Here is a 13,417-nt window from a genome sequence, read left to right as displayed (position 1 = left end):
GCTAGGTCTTTTACACAGACTGTATGATAGGGGGCCTGTCAGTCCGTAGTTAGCCGCTAGGTTCGGGTAGAAATCTGCTTTACCCTTGCACGGGTCGGTACAGGAATCTACTTTTATCCTTGCTCCGGTCGGTACAGGAATCTGCTTTATCCTTGCTCAGTTTGGAGCCGGAATCTGCTTTACCCTCGGTGCGGGAGGAGGCAGGCAGAGGCAGGAATCCAGGGGGAAGCCAAGTCAAAGAAGATCCAAGTTGAGATCCAGAGAGAAGCAGTCAGGAAGAGCAGAAGTAGAGTAGCTGGTGGCGGTCCAAGGCAGAGAGAGCCCTGCTGAAGGCTGACGCGCCGTATTTATTGCGCAATCCCCCTCTACCGACTTTGGGGAGGGCGGGGTCAACGTGCTGCCTTCATTCGCGGGTTGTTGGTGATCCGCGGGCTGTGACGTCCACTAAGATTTAATTAGCGGAGGTCACAACCTTTAGAACTACTCTACTCTTTATGCTCTTTTAATCGATCCTAACCACTCTTCTCTGGCATTTTTATTTATCAATAAATTGTACATATATTCATTCAGTGTGGGGGTTCCCGGCCCAACATATTCAGGGGAAAACTTATTTAATTTTCTTAATTCTAAATTAATACTAATTTTTATTAACTAATTATGCTAAGAAGAGTCCGGCCGTTTTATCGATGTCTTTTATTTCGTAATATCTACGACCGAACTCTCTCAAACTTAGTCTAAACATTTCAATACATATTAAATTCAAAATATTTAAATCTTAGGAGTGCGCGGATTGGTCCCGGGCGGTCGCCTGGGTCGGCCGGGCGCCCGTGGTGAGGGGAAGCGAGGCGGGGGCGAGCGGGACTCGAGGTATCGAAGCTCAACGTAAGTTCTAAAACCACGCTCCCGCTCGGTGCTTTGACCATTATGAAATGGCGGCCGCCGGGAGCGGTCCAGACACACCGTCCGGTACAGTATCTGAAGAAATAGACTTTTCTGTATTATGTATGTATGTTTGATATAATTTACAGTTAGTTCTGTATTTATGAAATATTTTGCAGTCAGAGATTAAGTTGCTCTCTTTGAAATTTTTGTGCCAGATTTTTTTTGTTTTTTGTTATGTGTTTTAAGTCATTATTAAACCATTTAGGAACTTTTGATGTCTTGATTTGAGTTGAGGGTACGTGTTTTTTGATAGCCGTGTTGATGATGGAGTAAAAAGATTCTCGATTATGATTTACATTTGTGTTATTGTCTAAAAAAAAACCAGTCTGCATTTTCTAAGTATTTTATTATCAGTGGATAATCTGCTTTTGCAAAGTGATATGAATAATTAGGAACAGTGTTACAGAAAGTTTTAAGAAAGTTGTTCATAATGGTGATGTTTAATGGAGGATGGTGGGAATCTGTGGGGAAAAGGGGGTCTATTGATTAACTTCATTTTACTGAAAGATCGCTACTAAATTCGAGGTCTAGCAGGTGGTGATTTGAATTGAATACGTTATTAATTTGGTAAAGACTGAGGAAATTTGACATATTTATAATTTCACGAGCATTAGCTGACGAATTTAAGTTTGGTTATTGCATAGGGTAGTCCAGTCTACATTTGGAATATTGTAATCACCGATTAGCAGCATTCTAACTTCCGGATATTTGAGTTTGAGGGCCTCTACATCTTCAATGTGGTTTTTGTAAATTTGTGTAATTGATCCGGGTGGAATATAAACACATCCAAGAATAATTGTTCCTAGGTTCGTCTTGAGTAGTACGTAAAGTTGTTCTATATTTTTGTGTTTGCATTTTAATCTGCATGAAATTATAGTTTTTGCGACAGATGTTATTACACCCCATATACGTTATTCAATTTGTACGATTTGGTGCTTGTGGGTTGTGATAAGTGATGCCTAATTCCTCTGTGTTGATAGATGGATCCAACCAAGTTTCAGTCAGGAAGTACAGGTGGAAGGGATGGATTGTAATCGATGATCTTAGTTCAGTAAGTTTGGTGCGGCAGCACCTTATATTCTGGTAATACCCCTTAATAGGTTTTAGTTTATGGAGATATTGCGCTGCAAACAATAATATTAAGTAATTTTCCAAGAAACAGACGAATGAACAAGGGAAATATAACATTTAATTAACGAAACTGAAGCCAGAGAAATTCAGATACTAATCAATTAGCAGGAGATCGGCACAGCGAGAATTGGGGACTTAGTTTTTTCAAGTATCTGTATGAAGTAAAGATATTACTTATAGAATATTTCAACAGATGTCAGTGGAATAAAGAATAAGCCACATTTAAACCTGGATCAATTAATGATAATAATAATATTTGGATGATTTGTATAGCGCCGTTTTTGTGCAAGAATAAGCCACATTTAAACCTGGATCAATTAATAATAATAATAATATTTGGATGATTTGTATAGCGCCGTTTTTGTGCAAAATTAACTCAAGGGCGCTAAATGTATTATATATGTACAAATACATTTATAATACATTTCTACAGATGTACATAATATGTTATTATTCTTATTTATTTATATTTGTAAGGGTAGAAAATATACTGATCTGACAGATCTTTTTATGTACTTGTTATTCAAGAGAAACAGTTTGCTAGGTATATTGTAGCCTGTATTGCCCCAGCGGCAATACAGGCTGAAGAAGTTGGTCCTTAAAATCCTAAAAGATGTAGATTTTGCCCATCAAAGCTCTCTAGAAAGACAACCCATGCCTGTATTAACTGCAAGAAGCCAGTTTGTCTTCAGTGTTCCAAGCCTCTATGTTCTGAGTGCCAGTAATTTTACATAAGTTTGATCCTTGTGAGAATTTTTATTTTATTTCTTTCAGAAGTTTTTTTTATGACTTTTTGTTACTGTTTCTTTTATTAGCTATGAAAAATTATTGGTTTTGATTTTTGTAATACCTACTATAATTAAGGAGCCTTAATATGATCTCAAGTCAATTAAGACTGAAAACTGACTAGGTTTGTTAAATTTGGAGATAATTATTAAAATATGAATAAAAGTTGATTATTTTTATTACTCGATCTTTTATTTATAAATACTTTATACATATAAACTCCTTGCTAAAGTCAGATTGGTCCAGGTTTGAAAATTAGAAGAATTTTATGAAGGGGTCTGTGTGACCCGACGTCCATGGGAGTGTGATTTTTTTTTCACGTCCATAGTTAAAGGTTAAGGGACAAAGAAGGTTACACATTCTGTGCTTAAATTCCTCATAAATATCCTCATTTCCTCCTGCAAGGCAGTTAATTAACCAAGTAAGTCTTCCCAGGGGCATCAACATTGATAAGTTTGTTCTGTACCTGGGAAAATTGAAAAGCCTGTGTTGGCGGCCTCGTGTGAAATTATCCGGAACATCGAATCTTATTTTACACAGAATGTGCGGAATTGATAATGAACTGTTCAGAAGCGAATATTGGGTGCCGCTCAATCATGCATGATCGCATTACCTTGATTTTTCAAATCACGTGCGTTTATTAAGTACTTATTAAATTGTTATTTGATGTGTAGCATTAGTAGTTGTAGATATTTACTATCAACTTATTATTTTATTATTCATACAAATATATACTTTTTTAAATCACTTAATAACCGAGTAAATTGTGTTTCCAATAATGGTGTTATTAATGTATCAAAATCTTTTAATTGCATTATTGTATTAAAATATTTTTATTGCACTATAAAATAAAAATTTATTTCACTTAATCGTGTCGTGTCTTCCTCGGGCATCCTTGACTTCTTCGACTATTCTAAAAAATCTCTTTTCTAAAAAATATTTAAAAATCTGCATTCTTTTTATTACACTTCCAATCGCAAATAATCGACATTTGTCTTTTTGCAAGGCGATTATTACGATGCATGGTACTCTATTATGAACATCACTAACATAGCGTAGATGATTTGGTTTGGCTTTTGACTTGACAGATGGCCAAGTGTATATTTCTATGGCATAAAATAGTGACAAGAGACAAGACTGCCAAATACTCTGAAAAAATTGACATTTTCGATTTGTGAGACAAAACTGATTATAATATATTATGTGTGTGTTCCTAACATAAAGTGTTCAAATAATTTTAAATCATGTTTGGTAATGTGAACTCTTCGCCATTGAAATAAATATATTTCAGATAATATCTCTCCGCACCACTCAGGTAAATCAGTCTCTTGCTATTTTATTGTTTTCTTTGATATTTTTATGACGTCTTAGTAAATAAATTAATTTTAATATATTACAGTTCGTTAATTCTCAGTTTCATAAATTAATTTTGTCCAACAGTTTCATAAACGGAAGTTTTTTATGGCATTATGCAATTATGAGGTTATGTTATGAAAATTTATGGTACCCTGTTTCAATTGCTTTGCTTTATTTGTTTTTTTTAAACACCGTCAGGTTTTTTTAGGCTACCGTTTTTAATAATTCAGCATTTAAAAATATGCTGTCCTTTCCAATCCTCAAAATGACATATTTTTTGGAAATACGATCTAACGAATATATAACATGCCGTACATGCTGCAATCAATGTGTTTAGTTTGTAAAATGTAACATTTTTAGATTTCTTTCTTGGGAAAAACACATTGTTGCATTCAAGGACAAAACAAATACTTAAAATCTCAAAGTTCTGTATATTTTTATATCTCCTTTTTTCGTAATATCGGTATTTTGCACATATTCTAATGTCGTGGCGTGGCATATGTCTTTGGTTGAGGTGTTTTAAACGTTTACAACTGCGTGACCTACGCTTGACAGTTGATCATAACTAGTTTAAAAGCTGAAAAGCACCGAGAATCATTGTTCAACAGTTTGAAACAATGTGACTTTACTAATTTATTTATTTATTTACGCCCTACTGGTCTTTAACAAAGATAGGTAACAAGTAATACAGTTGTGTTAGGTACATAGTTAACAATAAATAATGATTTATGATGAAATTAAGGTAAATTAAAATTAATAGTGTGGATTATGGAAAGCAAAATATGTAAAAATAAACATAGAAATATGTATAAAGAAACATATAAATATAAAAATATAATTGTATTACATCTCAGTAAAGTGATTAAAAAGATTTCATTTTATAACTAATACAGAATCTTTTAACATGTCTACAATATTCCCAAATTTATTTCCAAAATGATGTAGTCTATTTATAGGTGTATGAGCTTCATAGTTGGTTTTAAAATTGTCGCAGAAAAAAGTTGCACTTTGCCTCGTATTTCTGGTCGGTACGTAAAATTTTATTTTGTTGAGAATTTCAGGGTTGTCAATGCAATTATTAATAATTTTATTTAATAGTACAAGGTCAGAGATGATCCGCCTATCTGACAGCGTTATTAAGTTAAGTTGTTTCATCAAAAGGACGTAGTTAATATTTTGAATTGAAACATTCAGTTTAAAGTTAATAAATCTTAGAAATTTGTGCTGTACCCTTACTATATTGTCGGAATGTGTTTTATACAATGGGGACCAAATAGGCGAATTATACTTTACCTGGCTTCTTACTAAAGAAGTGTACAATGTTTTCAAACATTCAAGTGACTTAAAATCACTTGCTGTTCTATGTACATATGAAACCAAGCATTTTTATAGCTCGCTTTGTTATATCATTTACAGAAAAATAATAAATACTGTATAATTTTTAGACACTTTAATAAACCATTATTTTTATTATTTCATTATCCAAGGAAGTAACTGTGTCGAATATGATTACATATTATTTCATGCAATGTTCTTCAATACATGATCCTTTGGAAATAATAATAAGGAAACCTGTCAATGCGCGTCTAACATGATTTGTGCACGGTTGACATTATACGTTACATTAGAATGGGTCGTTTCTAAGACTCGTTCCTGTGTTTGGTTTGGAACAGCTTGATTTGCTGGCCTCCGTGTTTCCTCCCTCCTACAACATGGATCTCTTCAAGACTCATGTTCACACTTTTCTCTCTTCAGAAAGTCCCTCCACATAGCATCCCCAAAGATGATAGGACCTGAGAGAAATTATTTGCCTCCTCTGTGGAGAATGTAAACAAATAAAAGTGTTTCCCTGCCGACTAAATATAAAAAAAACTCCTTGTATACAAAGTATAGGACTTGCTAAATATAACATATTAATATTTCTGTTGTGTAAATTGAACAAGCCTGTTAAATTAAACATATAATATAATTGGACATTGCGTAGTTCTACTAGCAAGTATGTGCTATTTTCAGATGTACACAAAATTATTCAACTCTCAGGTACAAGTGCGTGTTTGTCATAAATCTAAAAAGAGTGATTTACGAATAACAAACCTGGGAATTGATCGTTTATAAATACGGTTTTCTTAACAAACATGGGAATTGATAATTTATAAACACGGTTTTCTTAACAAGCATGGGAATTGATCATTTATAAATACGGTTTTTTAACAAACATGGGAATTGATCATTTATAAATATGGTTTTCTTTATCAAATCTCTAAATTATGGAATACCACCTCCGTTTTGAAATATCGATGTGAAAAATTGTCTGAAATATTGAACCCACTGTCTTAGCTTCGTAGTAAGCATTTAAATGTAATATTCAATTCAACTTTTAAACGAAAATACTGCCCGGTCCTATAATTTATTTCATTCATGCACATATTATATTCTTTGATATCTATCTTTGTCACACACGAACAACGTTTGAATCAAGAATTTACTGGAAAGAAAATAGTGTTTCTTACTTGCCACATTTTATCTTAAATTTTGTGGGACTGTCTAGATGTATTGTAACCTCATTGTCGGAGGTATGATTTTTTTGAATGAGCACGGGAGATTCCAAAACCGAATGCCCAGAAACCTCCATCGCTCAAAGCATTTTTTGTAAATACGTCATCGCTCAACTTAAGTGGTTATCGTCTTATCACTGTTTTTATACAAACTGCATATTTTATTTTAAACTCCGTATTTTACTAGACTTTTGGTTGGTATTTAATTTGCTTTTATATTACTTATTGTATTTTTTCTGTTTTGTCCTTTTTTTTTGATTATTATGACTTCATTGTATTGAAATTACTTTTGTACCTCTAATCTATATACATAAATAAAAATGTTTGTTTGTTCAAATCTTAAATATTTGAAAGTTCTTCACGGATTTCCTCAAAATTTTGACACAACGTTACATTCTAATACACATATATTTTTATATACCTGCATCATATAGATGTCACCTGTGACAAGTAAAAACATGTTTTTTTATGAAAAACAGCATCTGTTAGACAATAATGGTTTAAAAAAAAAAAAAAAGCCATCTGTTGGACAAACTTTTTTTTTTTTTTTTAAACAGCGCCATCTGTTGGACGTAAAAGCAACACGCGCTATTTTTATCTAAATGCACAGACCGATTGAGCCACAGTAACGCGTGGCGTGGTACATCTAGTAACTAATTACAAAATTACAAAAAATTCATTACAAAATTGACTGTCCTGAGTTACTCCAATTAATCAGCATCCACATACCCAAAAGATCTTGCCGAAATTTACTACCCTTTTATTTTTACAACACAAGGACACTGTCTTATCAAAATTCCCCAATTCCAAGACTTCACAGTCTCGGAAATAAATACTCTGATCTGGGAGATATATTTCATCTTAAAAATAATCAATATAAATATTGTTTATTTCAATTCTTTTATAGATCGAGACACAAATAGACATCTATAATTTCCGCAATATATATTTTTATTTTTATTTTGAATATCTATTTATGTGAGACTTCTTATCATTTTTACTAATGTATCTTATTTTATTATATGCTTTTGTTGTAACATTTAATATTTTTTTTCTTTTTTCGTTGTATTATGTTTCCTTTATTGTTTTAATTTTGTAGAATCTATAATAACTGTGATACTCTACTATTAAACTTTGTGGTGTGTAAAAGCCCATTAGGGCGTGTAATAATAATAAATAAATAATAAATAATAATATAATAATATTTTTTTGCGTAGGTTATTAATTCAAACTCTTTTTAACCCATCGGCATACTAATTTTTATTTGTGACATCTGTGCATACTTGACTATGATTATTACTGTGCAGTATTGCACCTTATATTTCCCAAAATTAAACACGTTTTATGCTTTTATATAGATTACAATTTTATTGTGAACTATCTAAGTATGTGGGAAAAGTTTTAGTCGCCCCAACGGGGCGGGCAATATGCCGTTGCGACAGAAGTGCAGCCCCCCAATCTTGGCGGCAAGTATGCCGATGGGTTAAAGAAGCTTACTTTTTAATGTACGCATTTTGAATTTCCTGTCTGTAAGAGAAGTTACCTATTTTATTGTGATAAATTTTTGGGTTTTTTAGCCGTGCTGCGCTTCCTCCTTCTTTAACCAAAGTTTCAAACAGCATTACGATCTTCATCAGCGGGGCAAACTTTGGCTAAAGTGGGAGGAAGCGCACTGTGCCATAATAAAATCTCAAATTGTAGATACCTATTATTTGTTAGCAAGCTTTTACTCGTTAGTTCTTGTTTGCTTAACATTGTTTTTATTTGACACACTGCGGTAAAGCGCAAATGTGAAAAAGTACTGTTTTGTTTATATTATTGATTCCAGCTAAATATTTACAGTGCAAATTTGAAGGGTTTCTATAGAATTTGTTATTCAAGTTGCCTTTGGTCTCGACCGTGTAAATTTGTTTTAGTTTTCATTCACTACGGAACTGCTATATAGAAGATTGTCCGTGACGGACGGGCAGCGTGGATTTCATTGTTATACAAATCTACAATCTTATTCCGAGACTGATGAAATTTTACACACTTGACCTTTAAAACAAGATTAAGGTCACTGTCTACATTAAAGATCGATATACACATCCTGTATATATAAAGAACAGTGTCTGCGGATGGGTGACTTTTTTTATAAAAATCTACAGTTATATTTTGAGACTGATGAAATTTCGCACACTTGACCTTTAAAACAAGATTAAGGTCACTGTCTACATTAAATTTCGATACACACACCCTGTATATATAAAGAAGACTGTCTGTGGATGGGTGACTTTTTTATAAAAATCTACAGTTATATTCCGAGATTGATGAAATTTTGCAAACTTGACCTTTAAAACAATATTAAGGTCACTGTCTACATTAAATTTCGATATACACACCCTATATATATAAAGAAGAGTGTCTGTGGATGGGTGACTTTTTTTATAAAAATCTACAGTTATATTTCGAGATTGATGAAATTTTCCACATTTGACCTTCAACAAATTAAAAATCGAAAGATTGCCTGAAATGGCTTTAGCCGTATTTGATGATCAAATCTGTATGGCCAGGTACTTTCCCACATTCCTCTTCCTCAATTGGTGATGTCATAATCCAACTTGCTTCGGACAGTTGGGAGTAGTTGGGACTCTTGTGCCCTGTTCATATAAAAATATCCTTAGTAAATCAAATACGTGTAACTTAATGTTTACGTACAAAATGTTTAAAATGCACAAAATCTAATATAAAAATTGAGCCTGCGTATGTTTGCGCTCTCAAACTAGTTGTCCGATATCGCTGAAAGTTTCTAAAGCTGTTTTTGTTAGTGCCAGGAGTGTTTAGATGATGGTTTTAATGATAAAAGATGTCGGGGACGCCGAGGAATACTCAAGAGGAAGCTACAAGCCAAAAATGTGTACATTCTTGGTATACCTTATATCGTAGGTAATAGGCATTAAAATCGCTAAAATCGAGTCTAGAAAGGTACCCTTTCAAGCACAAAAATGGTTTTTATTTATTTTGTAAATAATTTTATAAGAAAGCAAAAAAGTGAATCTGTCACAGATAATCTTAGCTACAATACTGTATTTGCCCTTACGCGTTCATACATTTCTTCCGAGATGTAGGACTAACTTATCATTAGCAATGCCTCTCGGAAGAATGATAGTCCTTCTAAACTCACTAGCCTCCTTTGCCACCTGAGCATTAATAAATTTAAATCGCAATTAGGCAATTATGATTGTGTATTTGTAAAAAATATCTTTGTTATTGGAATTTTATTTTCTGTAAATATGCATTTAAAATATAAATATAATTCTATTGAAAAAATATATTTTTTAGTAGTTTACATTTATATTTTTTATTGAGTAATTTATATTTTTATTTGTATTCTACTCAAGCGAAACGATAGGAAAACCTTCAATTTAAATAAAGCATATTTTTTGGTTTTCACAATGTACACCAATTCGTTATAAAGATTTATCAAAATGTGATTTAGCATTAAGCTTCGCCTTCACAAGTCGATGAAATGTAGTTTGTTTAACAGTAACATTGTGGTATACAGTAGTGAATGGTGAAAGAAGTAGGACACGCCCCATAAAGACATTATCAATAGCAAAGCATTGCGGGGTCCAATAGTTGAATTTATACAAAAATAGACATTGAAGGTACACCCACCCTGTCCCACCCCGGTATAGGTGACTTATGGTCACCCCTTCGGAGCTCTCGCATGAATCTAATTTTTTTGAATAAACGGCTCTACAATTTATATAAATGAAGCTAGGCCTTCAATGTCCCCGCATACGGTGTTATGAAGCGGTATGCAAGCGCTTACAAGTACTAAACTAAGGACAACACAGAAAAATAAACAACAAAACAATCAAGTTCAAGTGTCAAGCAGATAGTTGGTGGAGGGGACCCACACTCCAGTACCTGTAAACACATAAAAGTAAAGTAAACAATAGAGTGACGGGGGAGTTTCGCCGAACCACGACTGGCAGTCCTGTTGAGAAATTGGTGGTGGTTGGGGCGACTGGTGCAGGTCAGGACTTCCACACCCCTTAGCCGACCACCCGGTGGTGCCCTGAAGATAAGTATTGGAAAAAGAGGGATAAAACCCTAAAGAACCTAGGGGAAAGAAGCGTCAGGAGGTCGGAGGCAGGGTGGAGGTTACACCAGCCCGCACAGTCACCCCTCTGACCACCAACGCTCATCAGGGGTGGCGCAGGTGATTGGCGGAGTCCCCCGGTAAGAAAGAATAATAAGAAGCTCCAGTCGTGCATGCGGGGACGAGGCCCGTTATCCAACCCCTAATGGGGAAAATAAACAAAACAAAACAGACAACGGAGTTCAGTTCTCGCCTGTAAACTCGTTGCTGTTACTAAAAAAAAAGAAAACCGGAAAAAATACATGTAAAAAGAAGAGAAAATAAGAGGAAAAATGAAAAACAATAATCAATCCAAAAAGTGCCACATAAGGGCAACGGTAAATAAGTAAAAACAAAAGTAAAGGTGTAAAAATAAGATCTGCGTGGTCTGTAGAGAGGACAGTAAGTATTGAATAAGATAACAAAGTAAAGTAAGAGAGATAATTAGTAAACACAAATATATAAGAGTGCTTACAGTGTCTGTAAAAAGAAAAACAGTGTGTTAACCTTAGACAGGGAAAAAGAAATATATGAAAAGAAAACAGAAAAATAAGAATTAAAAAGTACAAGACAAGTTAATTAAAAAAAAAACAAAATATAAACGAATGGAAATCATCTGCAACAGCTGGTACAGTAAGAAAAAGAAATAAGATAAGAATAATAAAATAAGAAAAACAGAATAGCATATACAATAATGAAAGAGTTGTAAAAGAATAAGTCAATGGAGCAGGAGCAGTACACCGGGGGTTCCCAATTATTACACTAGTCAACGACTCTAAGCACAGGCCATCTCTCAACCCAGATCCTAGTAAACTTCCTCAAACATTCGAAATTCACACTGTTAGAAACAAGATCGGTGTTCCACACCGGTCTAATGGGGACATTCAGACCTTCTATCATTTCGTCTCTGGCATCCTTCAAAATCTCACAGTGCCACAGAATGTGCTCGGCCGACTGGTAATTATTGCCACAAGCGCAATTGGGGTGGGTGGACAGGGCAAGGCTGTGAAGCCTTCCCCTGAATTCCCCATGTCCTCAAAGGAGCTGCGTAACGTGATGGTCCAGTTTGAGGAAAGCCCCTTCCATTCTGAGTTTAACTGAAGGGAAGAAGGAGAAGGTCCATCTTCCCTTGCTCGACCTATCCCAACGGACCTGCCACTCTTTGAGCGACAGGTCCCTCATCGTTCGGAGCAGTCCTGGGAGAGTTCCTGGTCCACCCGGTGTCAGAACGACACCAAGGTGGTTTGCCGGGGATCCTCGTATTAATCGTTGCTTCGCTAACACTTCCCTAATCTCTAGATCAATTGGTAGTACACCAGCCAAAATTGGCAAAGCGTCCGAGGCGACGGTTCGATATGCCCCAGATAGTGCCAGCAGGGGAGTGCGTTGACCCCTATTGAGAGCTAGAAGTATTAAGCAGTTATCCAGGCGGTGCTCCCAAACAGAGGCAGCATATGAGATTTGCGCAACATATACCCCCCTGTAGCCGGTCTGCGAAGTCCCCACTCAGCCGTGGAGATTCTTCTTAGCTTCAGGAAAAGCGCCTGAGCCCTGCTGGATACATCTTTGACGTGAGCCAGAAAGGAGGACGATCGATCTAGAGTGACACCTAAGTATTTGACGTTATCCACAAATTTGATATTAGTGTCTCCCATACGGATGGTAGGGTTTCTTTCCTTACTGAAAGAACCCTTCATCAGGAGACCCATTGTCTTCTGGGGAGCGAAGGTCATTTTATTCCTCTCCCCCCATTTAAGGAGGGTGTCCAAACCTTCACCAGCCTTACGGTCAACTTCTCTTCTACTGTCCCCAGAGACAAGAAACATTTTATCGTCCGCATAGTCGATCATGATACATCCTTCAGGCAAGGGTAACCTAGAGGAGTCATCGAAGGTTATATTCCAAAATTCAGGACCTAGGTTGGAGCCTTGAGGGCACCCCATATCGGCTTCGCGTTCAATAACGGTGTCGCCATGAGATATAATGATGGTGCGGCCCGATAAGTAATTGTCCACCGATTTAAATAAAAGTTTTGGGCAGTTCCTATTTTTAACCTTGATGCGTATCATGTCCCACCACGCGTAGTCGAAGGCACCAGTGATATCGAGGAAGATTGCAACTACATACCTCTTAGTACAAACCTTCACCCAATTAAGCGCAAACGACATGGCGTGCACGGTGGATCTACCGGGGACGAAGCCAAATTGAAGATCGCTGGACGGGGAGAGTGATTGTCGTAGTCTATGCCGGATAAGTTTTTCCAGGATCTTGCCAAGCACTGGAAGTAAGGTAATGGGCCGATAGGCCTTGACATCAGTTAGTGGCTTGCCGTTCCCCTTAGGTATGACCCTGAGCACGCCTCTCTTCCATTCAGAAGGGAAAACTCCTCTTCTCAAACACGTTTCCATCACTTGGAAGAGTTCCTCCCTAGCGAGGATCCAGACTTGCTTCGCTATCACACCATTGAGTCTGTCATGCCCTGGTGCCTTCCTAGGACCCAAACCCTTAATTATTGAATCAA

General features: G+C 35.7%; 1 protein-coding gene across 1 annotated transcript in view; it reads left to right on the top strand.

The window, feature by feature from the left end:
- Positions 1 to 3,980: 3,980 nt before the first annotated feature.
- Positions 3,981 to 13,417, top strand: part of Hmgcr (HMG coenzyme A reductase) — a 98,778-nt gene continuing 89,341 nt past the window's right edge. Inside the window, exon 1 of the mRNA XM_089650732.1 lies at positions 3,981 to 4,174. The gene's annotated coding sequence lies outside the window, so the exon portion shown is untranslated. The remainder of the gene's footprint in view (positions 4,175 to 13,417) is intronic.

The sequence above is a fragment of the Hesperophylax consimilis genome, chromosome 3 (genome assembly GCF_061612785.1).
Source record: "Hesperophylax consimilis isolate HC1 chromosome 3, BYU_Hcon_1.0, whole genome shotgun sequence".
In the NCBI taxonomy this organism is placed as follows: Eukaryota; Metazoa; Arthropoda; class Insecta; order Trichoptera; family Limnephilidae; genus Hesperophylax; species Hesperophylax consimilis.
The sequence above is the reverse complement of the archived record's forward strand: the minus strand, read 5'-3'. Positions and strand labels throughout refer to the sequence as shown.